This window comes from Lissotriton helveticus, chromosome 4_1 (genome assembly GCF_964261635.1).
Source record: "Lissotriton helveticus chromosome 4_1, aLisHel1.1, whole genome shotgun sequence".
Lineage (NCBI taxonomy): Eukaryota > Metazoa > Chordata > Amphibia > Caudata > Salamandridae > Lissotriton > Lissotriton helveticus.
In genome coordinates this window covers 813,251,567-813,267,367 of record NC_136063.1, presented here as the reverse complement: position 1 = coordinate 813,267,367, position 15,801 = coordinate 813,251,567, and positions in this window count along the sequence as shown.

Genomic DNA, 15,801 nt, shown 5'->3' with positions numbered 1-15,801 from the left:
AGGGGTAGCAAGTGGTGTCCTTGGACACCTTTCAGGAGTGTATGTCTCAAACTGCAAGTTGGCTCAGGAGAAACTCCCTATAGCTGAATGGAGGAAAGACTGAGGTGGTGTACTGTCCAGCTACCAGAGTGTCCCGACCTCTGCCAATAGATTTTAAACTCACTACAGAGAATGAAACTCTGGTTCTGGTTAAAGTAGTACACAATCTGGGAGTTATGGTTGATGAAAACCTCCACATAGCCATACAAGCCGACAAAACTGCAAGTGTGTGCCTTTCTATTCTACGTGTACTGCGCAAATTCTTCTCCATACTCCCTGAAGATTCTCGACCGCTCGTAGTGAGAAGTGTAATACTGAGCAGGTTAGATTATTGTAACTCCTTATATTTGGGAGCACCATTATACATTGTGCAGAGGTTACAGAGGGTGCAGGCAGTGGCAGCAAAATTGGCGCTAAAAAGATGACGTGGGTCATCCACGGCCTTAGTGTTAAAAGATCTCCACTGGCTACCCATCAGGGAGAGAATTCATTTTAAATCTCTCTGTATCGTGTATAGAGCAACACATGGGCAGGGTCCTATCCCTGTTCAAAAAATTTTCACCTGGTATAATCCAAGTAGGCAGCTCCGATCATCTAATACCAGTCTGGTCACAACTATCAGATTTAAAAAGTCCCCGAAGGGGGGTAGAGCTTTCGTAATATTGGCCACACATCTATGGAATGGGCTGCCCCTGCACCTTAGACAAAAAAATTCATTGACAGGGTTCAGGAAGAACCTTAAAACCTGGCTCTTTACTAGCAACACCTATTAGCGCTACGGATATTGACACTTGAGACTGCTGTCTTTGATGTTATTTCAACCAAGCGCCAGGATACCGGTAGGGTGGCAGTTTTGCGCTATATAAGTTCTTTTCCATTCCATGTTAGACCCTTTGATATGGTCACGCAAAATGTAGGTATCGTAGGCAGATGAAAGTCAATGTATGATCGGGTGCCATCACTGTGTGGCAGTAAGTTGGATGACAGGACCTAATTTGGAACAATCAGAGGAGGCATGTACACATACAAGTGCATGGGTCTGACGAAAACGAAGTGTGACATTCTGCCGATAATCAACTCTGGTCATGAAATGACATGAACTTCAGTGATTGCAATTTGACTACTATGAAAGGATCCATCCACTCAGAGTAGGCACACAGTGGTTTTGTCAAAAATGCTGAGATCCAGTCATCAGAAAAGGAAATACAATGCTATTTGCAATCCATACCCTTGTGTAACAGCTGTCCTACACATTATTGACAAACTGAAAGAGTAATGTATTGCACTTAGTTTGTCAATTGCTTTACCCATGCCAAAATGTAGAAGGCATCAAAAATGTGTTTCCCCATCTCATTGCAGAGGTTGAACCCTCACCTCCTGGCATCCTGTCCCAGACATCAGTGATGATGAGGATGATAACGACTTGCCAATCATTGACCAGGCCACCATCCAAGAACTCCAGGACTCCATAGGGACACAATCTCCAGAAACTGGGAATGTCAGCAGCGTTGTGGCATCTCCACATATCCTGCCTAACAATCAACAGGCACCACCTGCCACCCCACCCAGACCCCTGGACTCCAAGGACCCACAGATTGCCTTCCAACGTACTGCAGTAGGACCAATGAGAGTGGCAGAACAGGTGCGGGTGGGATGGAGACTATGATGGCCACCCTGGAGGGAGTCTGTGGGTGCCTCAGTCCCAATAGGGGCAACACTGTCACCATCAAGGCACCTACTCTCTGATCTGTGATCTCCAGCAGTCCCTTGCTGACATCACTGGTGTCATGAGACAGAGGCATCAGCAACTGCCCTGCCAAAGAGGCAGCAGCGAGGTGGCCAACCAGCTGGGGGCAATCAGACCATCTTGCAGCCCATGGAACAGAAGCAGGACTCCCACTTTGCTGCCGTGGCTGTTGCAAAACCAGTGGATTCTCTTGGCTGCTAAGCTTCCTCATGTGTTGGCACAGATGAATGCTGCTAGCTCGGGGTCCACATCTTCTGCCCTTGATGTGTGTGAGCCTCCCTCAGCTGCTGCATCTACAACATCACTCTCACGGGAGACACCACACAAATAGACAGTACCTCATTCCAACAAAGAAGTCTGCGGTAGCATCCATCTGTGCCAAATACCCCGTTTCACCTTAGCCCTGTGCTGATTAACATGGAAGGGAACAGCTGCTGTCACTGCCCTCATTTTGACTTTGCCTTGCCCATTTGTGGACTGTCATTGTGGCCTATCTTCCCTAATCAAATCCAGGGGGGGGACTTTTTTACAAGTTCCACCAAGTCGCACAGCCATACACTCAGTATGAATCCAATGAATTAAATTCAACCGTATTCATCTTCTTTGTAACCATTTCTCATCCGTTTAATATTTCTTACTTTTTAAACTATTAATTCAATTTGTTTTATCCATACGCTTTCGCTATAAGAATGATCAAACAGACGACAAGGCACAGGTAGATTCCGCAAGTCATGATGTTTAATTTAAAAAAAGAACCCAATGCATTTCGGGATCAACAATCCCTTCATCAGGGGCATCTAAAAAGTAATACAAACACAATAATTACATCAGTGTTTAACCCAACATCATATATATTGTGCATTCAAAACATAAACAGTGCATCTCATTTTATCCTGGGATATTCAAAAGGATAAACATTATATACCCCATTATTTGTTCGACATTCTGATTTATCAGAGATACACAAAAGTTACCAATTGAGCCCCCTTATCTGGAGCTATGTTTAATATACAAACATCGCATTCTCTAACCCATCCCTTTTATTAAAACATGCCATTCTCTCATCTACCACCCAGCGGCTTTAACAGCATTTGCGCTTACCATACCTTGTGTTTTTTTTAACAGCTAACCCCATTCGGAACCTGAATTCCGTGATGAAGCTTTTTTGAGCGTGCGGCAGCGCGTACATTCTATATAAACTAAACGTTTCATCGAATGAAAAAAACTTGTTAAACCAACTCCCAACTCGCTCAATTAGCATCAGGTGTTCAACTTGCGTTCGCTTCAAATCCATACTACGATATACTGCGCCTGCCGCTGTCATGATGCCACTCCTGGGACCCGAGCAACTACTCATCCCAACATGCATTTTACCATACTCAATTAAAAGATGGATTACCCTAATTAAACATTTAAACATAACCGCACCGCCCATTGATAACTTATACTTGACTTTTAATTCCTCTAATTATAGTGTCCAACGTAAATCTTGCTCAATACAAGCAATATGGTTACACAAAAGTATTCTAAAATATTCCTTTATCTCTCTTGCAATTGTTTCCCTGATTAAATGCTCTTAATGCACATATTTTTTCAAAAATCGGGAACACAGTTCCTGTGCTGTTATTAATTATAGCTGCTTGAACACGTCTCTGATATATTCCATACATGTTTTATTGATGTTTAACCCAGCTTATCCTTATATCCTTCATGTTTTTTCAAGGGTGCAATCGCAGCGAGTTTGAGACGAAAAATTCATATTAGGAAGTACATGGTGGTGAGATGCACACCTTCTTTCTCTATTGTTTGTCCTTATTTAATCCGATTCCACATTGCTAGCGTGCAAACTTGTTTTACGCTTCGCCTCTTGCGCTGCAGTCAAAACAAATCCAGGGGGGAACTTTTTTACAAGTTCCACCAAGTCGCACAGCCATACACTCAGTATGAATCCAATGAATTCAATTCAACCGTATTCATCTTCTTTTTAACCATTTTTCATCCGTTTAATATTTTGTTTTGACTGCAGCGCAAGAGGCAAAGCGTAAAACAAGTTTGCACGCTAGCAATGTGGAATCAGATTAAATAAAGATAAACAATGGAGAAAGAAGGTGTGCATCTCACCACCATGTACTATCTTCCCTAATGACATTCTGGCCATCCTCTTGATTAAAGCACTCCTCTCCTCAACAAGTCCCATGTCATCTTCCCCACATGGAATCTGTCTGGACATCCACTGGCTCTAAACATCCTTGGGGGTTGTTGTCCAACAATCTTTACCTGTGAGCCCCTTCAACATTTGTACATGTAAATAAATGCACGTATAACTACCTGTGTATTGTCTGTCTCTAGGAGTCAGGACCAGGTTGACCATTGGCCATTCTGGGAGGCAACTACACCAACTATTTGCCAACAGGGACATGTGTTTTGTGGAGTCAGGGTCAATGCTAGGCAATGAGAGTGTAACATATTTTGTAATCACTATTTGTGTTATGACTAGCAAGTGCTTACTCAAGGTTGCAAGCATTAAGTTCAACTGGTGTCATGCAGTCAGTGTGAATGGGGAATTAGGTAACCCTACAAGTTCCGGGTCCACCCATTGTTATTAGTAAGCATACGACCTTGAAGCTGAAAAGTTAACACTGCAACTGTGAGTGGGAACAGGTTAGCCCTCTGTGAATGGGTCCAAAATCCAACTAAATGGGAACATGTATTTGACAACAACATCCCTACAAGGCATGTTGAATTAGCAACCCACAAATAGATATTGCATGTGAACACATGATTAGCACTGTGTCATTATTCAATTATGATTGACAGGTCCACTGCTCAGCAATGTCTGATTGTCTGATGTCTGACAGATCCCTGTCTATAGGTAAGACTCCTACTCACCCATGTTGCTAAACCATACTAGCAAAGAATATGCATGTAAAAAACTTTACCTGAACTCGCATGCTAACTCCCACACAATTAATTATGACATAGACATGAATGTAGCAAAGAAAGACATTTAATATCAATAGAAAAGTTTACAAAAGAAAAAAGTACCTGCCCTATACTGAATAACTATCCTACACTATCTTAGCCTACCTTCTCTACTATCTACAACTACCTTAACTTAACTTAGCTTACTCTACACATTTAGCACCCCCACCTCCCTTAAGACACATCTTCACACAAGGACAATAGAAACTACACCTAAACATCATTTACCTACACATAGAAGCCTAAACTATCATATAGTTGTCATATATTTTAATGTTTTATTAAATATTTTCATTTTTGGTATTTTTTTTATATGTATAAAACACATCAACCCTTCCCCCAAATAACCCAAACTACCCCTACCAATTAACAATGTAACCCACCCCTAAAAAAACCAAACCACAATCCCTACACTAGCACTACAATAACCTAAACTAAGCAATGAAAACCTTATGTAAAACATAGAACATAATATACAGGAGGAAGTGCAGAAAGGGTCCCTGTGGCTATGTTGCCATGATGGCCTGGCCACTGCCTGCTTTATCTAATGCAGCATGGATAACACCTGGTTTCTTTTGTTTTCCAGGACTGCCACACGTAATTTCAGGTTGGATTTGTCCTTTCTTAAGTCCTTTTCAAAAGTGCTGGACCCTCCTGTGGCCCGAGATGTGGGTCCTTGTGGTAGCGTTGGCCCACTGGTTGAGGTACTGGGTATGGGTGGGCTGAAGGTACATTTATCAGACTGTCCACTCCTCCCAGGTTCTCACTTTTCAATGGTTGGTAGTCCCTGTGAAAAGCTACACCACTTGCCCTGAGCCTTCTCCTCCTCGTACTCCCTCTCCATGGACCAGGATGCCTTTACTACACATCTGATATGGTGGTAGCACTCCTTTCATTTGTTGTGCTGCCTGGGCTGCTCTGGGCTGATGTTATCTATTGAAGTAATAAGGCTAACTGTCAGCCAAAGGGTGACTAGAAAGAGTTAACAACGTAATTGTTCCCTGAAATCGGGTTCGCCAGCCGATACCTGTCTAGCTAGGCAGTTGGCAGCAGTGACTGTGGTGGTTAATTCTGAGGTCAACACCATCATTAATCTGTTGCTTCAGACCGCCACAGTTCCACTCGAGTGGAAACAGGCTAAATTGCTTCCGCTGTTAAAAAAGCCTTCCTTAGATCCTGCTACGCTAGCTAGCTACCGGCCCATCTCACTCCTCCCGGCTGTGGCGAAAGTGTGTGAGAAGGCAGTTTTCAAACAACTTTCCAACTTTGTTGAATCATCTGGTGCCCTCCAACCAGCCCAGTCAAGATTTAGGGCCACATACAGCCAGAGACTGCCCTTGTTCAGATGTCGGAAGCTATAGGAGAATGTTTGGATGCAGGCGGCAGAGCGGCCTTGATTTTACTGGATCTCGCTGCCACTTTTGATACGGTGGCTCATTGCAAACTCTTGGCTTATCACTCTAACATTGGAATTTAAGGTTTAGCTTGGGATTAGCTTAAATCATTTCTAAAGGACAGTACACAGCAGGTATGGCTGCCCCCGTTGTCCTCGGCCCCAAGAAAGGTGACCACGGGAGTTCCCCATGGCTCCACACTGAGCCCCCTCCTTTTTAATGTTTGCATTATGCCTTTAATCTATCTGGCAGAGGAATTGGGTGCCAAGTTCATAGCTTACGCCAATGACACTCAGCTCCTCTTTACATGGAAGGAGAAAGATCTGTCCCCTGATTTAGCCAGGAACTGTCTTTCAGCTGTTTTTAACTGGCTTGCAAGGGCTCAGCTCAAATGCAATGAGGACAAGTCTGAGGTTCTTCTGTATGGCTCTTTTCCCCCTCAATTCAGAGAAGATCCTTGGTGTGCAGATTTTCCAAGGCCTAACTCAGTTGGTAGTCCGGTCAAGAATCGGGGGGGTCTGGTTTAGCGAGGACCTCCGGTTCTCTATGCAGATAAAAAAATTGGCCGGAGTGTGCTTTGGCACACTGAAGGCACTCAGGAAGTTCCTGCCATTATTACCAAGACCGGCCAGGGAAACGGCTACTCATGTCGCGTATTGAATATGCTAATGCATTATATATTGGCCTGCCGGGACACCAGCTAAAAAAGCTGCAAACCGTTCCAAACGTGGCAGCAAGAGTGTTGCTGGGTATCCCTGGCAGATCAAGCACAAAGCAACATCTTCGGGATCTACATTGACTTCATGTGGAGCAAAGTGTCCAGTTCAAGGCCCTCACTCTTGCCCATGGTGCCCTATATAAATTCGGGCCCCCTTATCTCAGGAGACGCTTTGATTTCTACGTCCCCCGGAGACAACTGCGATCAGCCGCATAACATCTTGCAGTCATTCCCCGATTTCGTCTTACACATATTTCTCTGTCTTTTAGGGCAGCTAAAGCATGGAACACCCTTCCCTATGAATTGCGAAACACTCAGGAACTCAGGTAGTTTAAAAAGCAGCTAAAGACTTTGCTTTTTAACGAACTTGGACCTCCCCCAAGCTCCGTGCTCTGTGCTTTCTACAGTTAGCTTTGCACAGGACACTCTTGAGTATCGTGTACGTTATAAGTGCTTTATAACATAGCATAACATAATAAGCCATCAGTGTTTACACAACATCTAACGTAGCAGATCCTAAGTCATTAATCCTCCTTGCAGCTTAGAGTGGCCATACACATGCCCATTATCTATCATATCAGACGTATTAAGCCCTCATTACAAAGGCTGGGCAATTGTTGCAAAATACAATTTCAACACCAATGCACATCTAGATATGACCATGCCAGTACTTACTATGCTTGGGGACAATGCTCTTTAGTCCCCATGGAATGGTACATGTCACCTTCACTGTACGTTACTGTGCCTTCTGCATTCTGCAATGCCCTTTATGCCATAGGGAGCTGCCATGGTAAGATGTGTAATTTCTGCAAAGTACATGTATTGTCTCACAACATAGTATATCTGAAATGGCAAGGACCCATTTCAGGACACATTGCAAACTGTACTGAACACTTAGCTGGAATGACATTTAACAATGGATACTGGATAAGTACCTCACATCACACATAGGCATATGATACCTCTCCTATCTGAATTGTTGTAAGTACATGGTGGACCATGCCACTGCTCATTACATACACATCATAGTATGTGCACCTGACATGCTTTCCAAAACTTGACAACCACATCCATGTTCATATATGTTTAGACAGAAAGATGAGAGGCAATACAAATTATACGGGATGCCTCAATGTTCAATAATAGTTCTTTCACAGTTCTTGTGTACGTAGAAGGATTCTTAATTTCTTAAATTTCTTTGACAAGTAGGCACAGCCAACGCGTTTCACCCTAGAAAGGGCTTCTACAGGGCTGTAAATACATACAAGTATTGGTTGTAAAAAGTATGTATTTCCCCATACATAGTTTTCTTCAGAAGTATACCCAGCATCACTTAAGGGACTCAGTTACTTAATGGAAAAAGAACCAGCCGTGAGAGGTTGTGAAGAGAAACAAGATGTGCCAAAGAATGTGTGACATTCAAAGACTAAGCTCCATCGTGTGAGGGACAAAAAAAGCTTCTTTAAGCAATAAGAGGAGAACTTAAGGCATGTTCAGGAAGCATATCCCCCTTCACAGTGTCTTTACCAAAGCAATTGGTCACGTTGCCACACCAAGACAACGCCTAAGGAGTCAGGAAATACAAAGTATTAATTGCTTACCAATGTATTGAGTATACACTATCCAAGAAGTCCAGGTGAGATACACCAGTATACAACTCTACTTGTACTTTTCCTTGGTCACTCATGTCATTCCTCTAGTACATCAAGTGTTACACTATAGTACCCTTAACACAGAAAGAATTATTTTTAAGTGAGCGTGTTCCACAATCATTATACTTTTGTTGGTCCCAACACCATATAACCAAACCTATCATTAATCAACGTGTGTAATCTTCTCAAAATCATAGATTAAAATGTAGAGTGTTAAAATTTGCAAAGGTTCAATAATGTTAGGTTTTGTGGTTAAAGTTACGCTTAACATCCAGTGCCTAGGTAGTGTGAACTATCTGCATTAAAGTAGTGAATGATAGCAAAAAAAAATGTAAAACCAAAGTCCAACAAAAACACATATTTGATATGCAACAGAAGCCCAGTACATAGGGATACCTATTGGCTATGTAAACCTTCAGGTTATTCATTAGAATAGGCCCAGTCAATATGCTTAAATGTAGCACATTAGTAAGGACAGCTGAAGTGTGCATACATATGAACAGCAAAAAGCATGCACCAGTTGGCCAATGTGTGGAACCAGATCATGAACCTCATCACTACATATTTTCACTATTGTAGCTAACTTTGAGGAATTTCTGCACCTTCATTAATCCCATACCATACTCATCAAGCTATTACAATACCCAGGTGCTCCTAAATGTTGACACCAGAAAATTACTTCACTACATACATCTCACATCATGCCTACTTGTTCCGCACGTTAGGTGAGTTCAGTACCTGTCAGTGCTGCTGATTGCATGAAATTGTTCCAACATGTTCCATGCATCCCTAAGTTTGAACTTGCATAATTAAACAATGACACGTTTGGGATAAGTTAAGCTGTGTCATATACATGCTAGCATAACCTTGGATACAGTCCCATGTGAGTGGGCTCCCATATTACATACATTGGGCCGCACATACTAGAGACATGCACTATGTGAGTCTCATCTGCAGGGAAAGCTACACTAGTTATGGGCTCTAAAGTTCCTACATGAGGCACAGCAAAGGCACCATGTGGGATTAACTATGCATTCAGAGGTATGCGGTCAGGCTAGCCAGTGCAGAGCACAGCATATCGATAGTGGACATCAAGGAGCCATACATTTGACATTAGAAATCCTGTTCAAGACAAGTGGTATGTGTTTTGCCACATTAAGAGGAAGCTCATTGGCACATCACTATTGGCCTCATGGACACAGGCCTAATGCAGCGGGTGCATCACTTTCAACAATGTAAGCAGCGACATCCCTGCAGTGCAAGGGGATAGCGCCTGAGCAACTTTATTTGTAATGTATGTCCTGTAATGGCCCATCACAACTGTACCTGATAAATGCATGTTGTGAAATAAGCAGCTCTGGAGCACATCTGCACTACCAGCTTTGTCATCATATGAGTTGTCTGGAAGGGCTATGGTGATGTACATCAATTCTATCCTTCCCTGGGACTCATCTGTATCATGTAACAGGGTCACCAATACTTGTGTAGGATAGAAGACAAATCATGTGTACTTCCATGTTGCTCCACTAAGTTCTATGCCCACCTTGTCTTGGAGGTCCAATTCGCTGCCAACTACATTGGCCCAGCGATTTCTGAGATGGTGTGTGTCGCAGTCCACTCAATACATCTTCAGCATCTGGAGGAGTATACATTCCCAACGATGCTTGTGGACCTTCACAGCGTAGCCCTGGAAGACATGGTCCCCACTAGCTAACTTGTTGAGCAAGTAATGCATGACTAGCCATAGAAATGCCCCAAACTTCTGTTTGGACATGGGGCGAGACCGACTCTTCCCCGGCATGATCCCACACAAATGACAACACCCAAACACAACAGGACCCCCCCAATAACCAACTACTGCCTCTATGACAAATATACCCCAAATAACAAACACCAAACAGCACATAGGACAATAAACAACAATGTTATGTTATGTTATGTTAAATTAATTTATTGAGCGCGCTAATACCATTAGGTTCCTTGGCGCTATACGGAGAGAGCAAGGAGGAGAGACAGAAATAACATAACAGAGGATAACAACTAATTATACGCTTCAGTGAAGAGGTGCGTTTTAAGGGAGGATCTGAATCTGGAATAGGGGGAGGACAACCTAAGAGGAAGAGGTAAAGAGTTCCAAAAAGACGGGGCTAAAAATGAAAACCTAAGGCCACCGTGTTTCTTTCGCTTGAATCTAGGGACAGACAGTAGAGCCATATGAGATGACCGGAGGGTGCGGGAAGGGACATGCTGATGAAGCAAAGAAGAGATGAAGGAGGGGCTATGGCCAATGAGGGATTTGGAGATGATGCAACCAAGCTTAAATTTACAGCGGGCAGAAACCGGAAGCCAGTGGAGACTTTTTAGAAGAGGTTGAACATGTTGATCTCTGGGCTGATGATATATCAGGCGGGCAGCCTGATTTTGGATCAACTGGAGTCTCCTGAGTTGGTATGCAGGAATGCCTACGTATAGTGCGTTTGCGTAGTCAAGCCTAGACATGACTAACGCAAGCAAGGCCAGAATAAGGGCGTCGGTGGTAAGTAGGCGAGAGATTTTGCGTATTTTCCTGAGCTGGAAGTGGCTGGAGGAAACTACAGCGCTGATCTGGAGTGTCATAGATAGGTCGTTACTAATGACAACTCCCAGACTTTTTGCTGAGTTGACGGGACAAGGGGGGCTGCCAAGACTGGCAGGCCAGAAGGAAGAATGCCAGGGATTGGAGGGTCCCCCGACAAGCACCAGCTCGGTCTTGTCGGGGTTAAGTTTCAGATGGTTTGTGCCCATCCAATCGCTGATAAAACAGAGGGTATTTTGAAAAGTGGAGATGGATTCTTCCCCGGAGTCAATAGTGAAAACCAGTTGAATGTCATCCGCGTAATTAAACGCGGAGACATTAAATCGGCGGAGGGAACGGATTAACGGGGCCAAGTATAAATTAAAAAGGAGAGGGGATAAGGAAGAGCCTTGTGGGACACCACAGGTCAGCTCGACTTGAGAAGCAGAAAACTGGGACAGCCTGACAGCTTGATGACGGTGGGTCAGGAAAGAGCGCACCCAGTCCAGGGCAGTGCCCTGGATGCCAGCCTCTCTGACACGGTCGACCAAAATATCATGGTCGACCGTGTCAAAGGCGGCCGACAGGTCCAAAAGGACCAGAGCCTGACAGGTGTTAGAGTCGGCGCCCCTGCGTAGTTCGTCCATCACAGAGAGGATGACTGCTTCTGTGGAATGTGCAGGTCTGAACCCAGCCTGCTGGGGGTCCAAAACACAAGAATCTTCTACAAACGAGGTAAGGGTTTGAGTAACATGGGACTCCAGGACTTTACTAAGGAAGGGGAGGAGAGAGATTGGGCGATAGTTGCTCATGGTGGACGGATCAGCCGTGGGTTTTTTCAGGATAGCGACCACCTCTGCCCGTTTGAAGGATCCCGGGACCACCCCCGTGGTCAAAGAGTTGTTTAAAAGGGCTAGAGGGGGATCCGGGCAGGAAGTGAAGGCTTCTCGCAGGGCCGACGGGGGGCAGCAGTCGCTGGGAGAACCAGAAGAAACTTTGAGCAAGAGGGGAAGAAAATTGTCTTTTGAAATGAGGGGGAACTGGGTTAGGGTATGAGTGTGGTGAGGATAGGGGGGAGTGGGGGGGAAGGAGGCAGATGAGGCATGAACAGAAATGCTGGTTTTGATTTGAACAATTTTGTCCACGAAGAATTGATTCAGGGAATCACACAGAAGCTGGGAGGGGAGGGGAGCAATGGTGACTCTCGCCGGGTTAGATAATTCCTCAACAATAGAGAAAATATCTTTGGACTTGTTAGTGGAATTCAAGTTCTTGTTGGAAAAGTAGCAGGATTTAGCCCGGGCTATAGCAGACTTGTATTCCCTCAGTTGGGAGGAGAAGACAGCTTTTGTCTGTGGGGTATATTCTCGGCGCCAGCGTCTTTCGGCCTGACGGAGACTAAGTTTCAGTGCCTTGAGTTCCTCGGTGAACCACCTGTGGGCGTCGTGACTACGCCGCGTCTTAACAGGTTTTATATGCCCAAAAAGTGTTTGAGGGACATGACAGGAACCACAGACACAAGGCACCAGCTCCAACAACACCAACACCACTCTCCAGCACAAACAAAAAAACACCAATCCGAAGCTCAGACAGTAAAACTGTGACTTATTGTGAAAGTGAAAGTAACTTCACAGTTCCTGGTCTGCAGCATGCAGGATCCATTACATCACTTCCCTTTATCCATTACTTCACTTCCTGGGCAGAAGCATTGTTTTTTTTACACTACCACTCAATGCATCAATTTCACAAAAGGCTTACAAGGGACAATGCTGTTTTAGCTTCCATCGACTGGGAAGCATAATTTGTGGCTGACGCTGCAGATGAAAAATACCACGCTTAATGGTGTTGAATCTTTTTTACGCTAGAGGTAAAAAGTTTTTTTTTTTGTTGTTTTGGGATGAGCAAAGCATGTAATGATGTACAGGAAATACAGTGTTGGGTGTGAATAGTAGAGTTGACCTGTTTACATTCTTTGCATTTGTTTAATATGTGTATTATGAGGTGAACGTATGTGAGGGTTCATCCTGTTCAGGGATTATACTATGCATAGTGCCCAAACACTGTGATAGCACAATGGTGCACCATACCAGATGTTCCCAGTTTGCTAAGTTATTAATAGCACCCATTGACATTGTATTAACTTCCCCCAGGGATGCAATAGACTACTTCTGCCATAGGGTCAGTACACCCACATCTACAAGAGCTCAGCCTACTGCCAAAGAGTGCAGTGTCTCATAGTGGAGGCATCAGCCTGTAGTAAAATTTGAGAGTGTGCAGCAATTGGCTGCACCCACCTGGAAGAGGATGTATGTGGATGGTACCATTTGATTGTTTGAGTATTTTCATTTCATATCCAAGGACCATACCTTACAGGAAAGTGACAGTGTCGTCGTTTTTGCCCAACATGATCCTCCTTCATGGTAATTGTGCTATGGTAGATCAAAATGCATGCCTTGGTGTGATCTCCTACCTATTGAGTATAGTAAGGCTAAGTAAATTACACCATACCTACACTCTGTATCAAGGCAGTGTTGCTTGTACATAGCAGTGGATGTGGACATGCAACACTGTTGCACAGTATGGTATGTAGAATTTGGTAGTGTGATATGAGATCACCTAATGGATTTGCCACATGAATAACTTTATTGATGTTGCAAATGTAGACTGTGGTTTTGGAACTGTGCAGATACTATGTGGAACACTTCACAGTCATCATACAATGAGTGGCCTCTACTTTCATCCAAAGTACGAGGCCATTCACATGGCTAGCATCAGGAGAGTCACACACATAGTCATTACACACTCTCTACGTTACCACACCATGGTAATTGTGGTTTGCAATGCAGGGCTATATGCTACAGGTAGTTGGCATGCACACTATTTCATTTCTACCACATGATGTTCATTGCTGTTTGTTATTCATTGCTACTTACATTATCTGTGTGACAAGTATTAGTGGGTCAAATGTGAATGTTTAGTTGTTTTGTGTGAGTATGGAATAAAAATGCATACACAGTGGTAGTGCTCAGAAGTTTATTTACAGATAGATAAACAATGTGTTATCTTTCATCATAGTTTGATATGATGTTGAACAATCATGGTTTTAAAAAGAAATTATTTATGATGTGGTCTCTCTGCACTGTTTGCCCAACTGATGGATTAGGTTGCTGAGGCTCCTCATCTTCCTCCTCCTCATTGTCTGGCATTTCCATATCCCCATTTTAATCTGCTCATGGCACATTTGTCCTGACACATGTACTGTGCAAAATGTAGCAGACCATAATAGGTTTACACATTATAGGTGGCGAGTAGAGCAATCTGCCGCCAGATATGCCAAGGCTCAGGAAACAGGATTTGAGTACTCCAAAGGTCCAGTCAATGATGGACCTGGTGTGGCCTAGGGCATGGTTGTAGGACCGCTGGGCTTCTCTTTATGGGTTTTTCAGAGGCGTCATGACACACAGCATCAGAGCGTAATCTTGGTCTGCGGCAAAGAACGGAGGTGTTATATTAGTTAAGAGTCATAACAAGGGATAGCCCAACATTAATTTCCAATCTGGTCTGTGTCCTGCTTGATTCTTACACCTTTCTTACTGTAGTAGACGTGCTAAGACATTGTGTGGCATACACGCAAGTACGGATTGGAAATGGCTGACACTGAGCTACACATATAAAGCTGTGCTGACCTTTGTGACTCACTTACTATTTGTCATTCTGGTGAGTGCCAATGTCATGCAGGGGATGATTTGTCACCAATAAGGAGAGTCAATTTGTCACTGACTCACACATTCATCTATTGTGCCTATTGTGCCTAATATTGGCTACTACTGCCATTCCTCAACTGATATCTGCCTGATTTGACAATATGTAACAGGAGCAGGTGATGTGTGTTACTTCAGTCACGCATATTTTTCATTCAAAGTTGAAGTCAATATTGCACAATGTGTTCTGCCATCGAATGATAGGTGAGTGGCTATATATGTGGGACATGGTAGTATACACATGGCAGTGTACATGTCCACTATGGTGACAGTAAACAAGGGGTTATAGATATATGTCAATCTTTCACCGTACAGTGCAACTGGTTGACTAACTATACTACAGCACCACACGCCTTCTAGACTGTGTAGGCTATATATTCTACATGATTCAGTCTCCAGGGTTCTGTGGCTGCGCTGGCAGAACCAATGCAGCATTGCTCTAAGACCGTCACATTATTTCCCTGAGAACTGTATTGTTGGCTGTCATGGGAGATGTAGTCAGTGCATGAGGCTGCACTTTGCTGCACAGTCTCGTGTCTTAGATGAATGCTGTAGTAGTTTCTGTACTAAAATGTGTTGGTACACATTGGATGTGATGTGTGTATATGAGTGATATAATGAAGCATTGTAAAGATGATCCTTTGAGCTTCATATATGACCATATTTCTCAGTTTCATAGGTCGGGGATAAATCTTCATGCCCCTGGCCTTTGGATTTACGTGTGAAACACAGACTAGACACAGGAATTGCCTTGTTTCAAAAGGTGTTGGAAGCCTCACTTTACTGGTTGTTGCATTTGTGAGGGTCTTTGACACTATTGAATGAACACACAGGGCCTCAAGTTGCATTTGTTGCCACTGGGCAGTAATGGATATAAAAAAAAGCTGAGCTGACCTGCATCCAAAGTGAAATGGAGGAATGTGCCTTTCAGTTGACATACAGCACATCTACAGG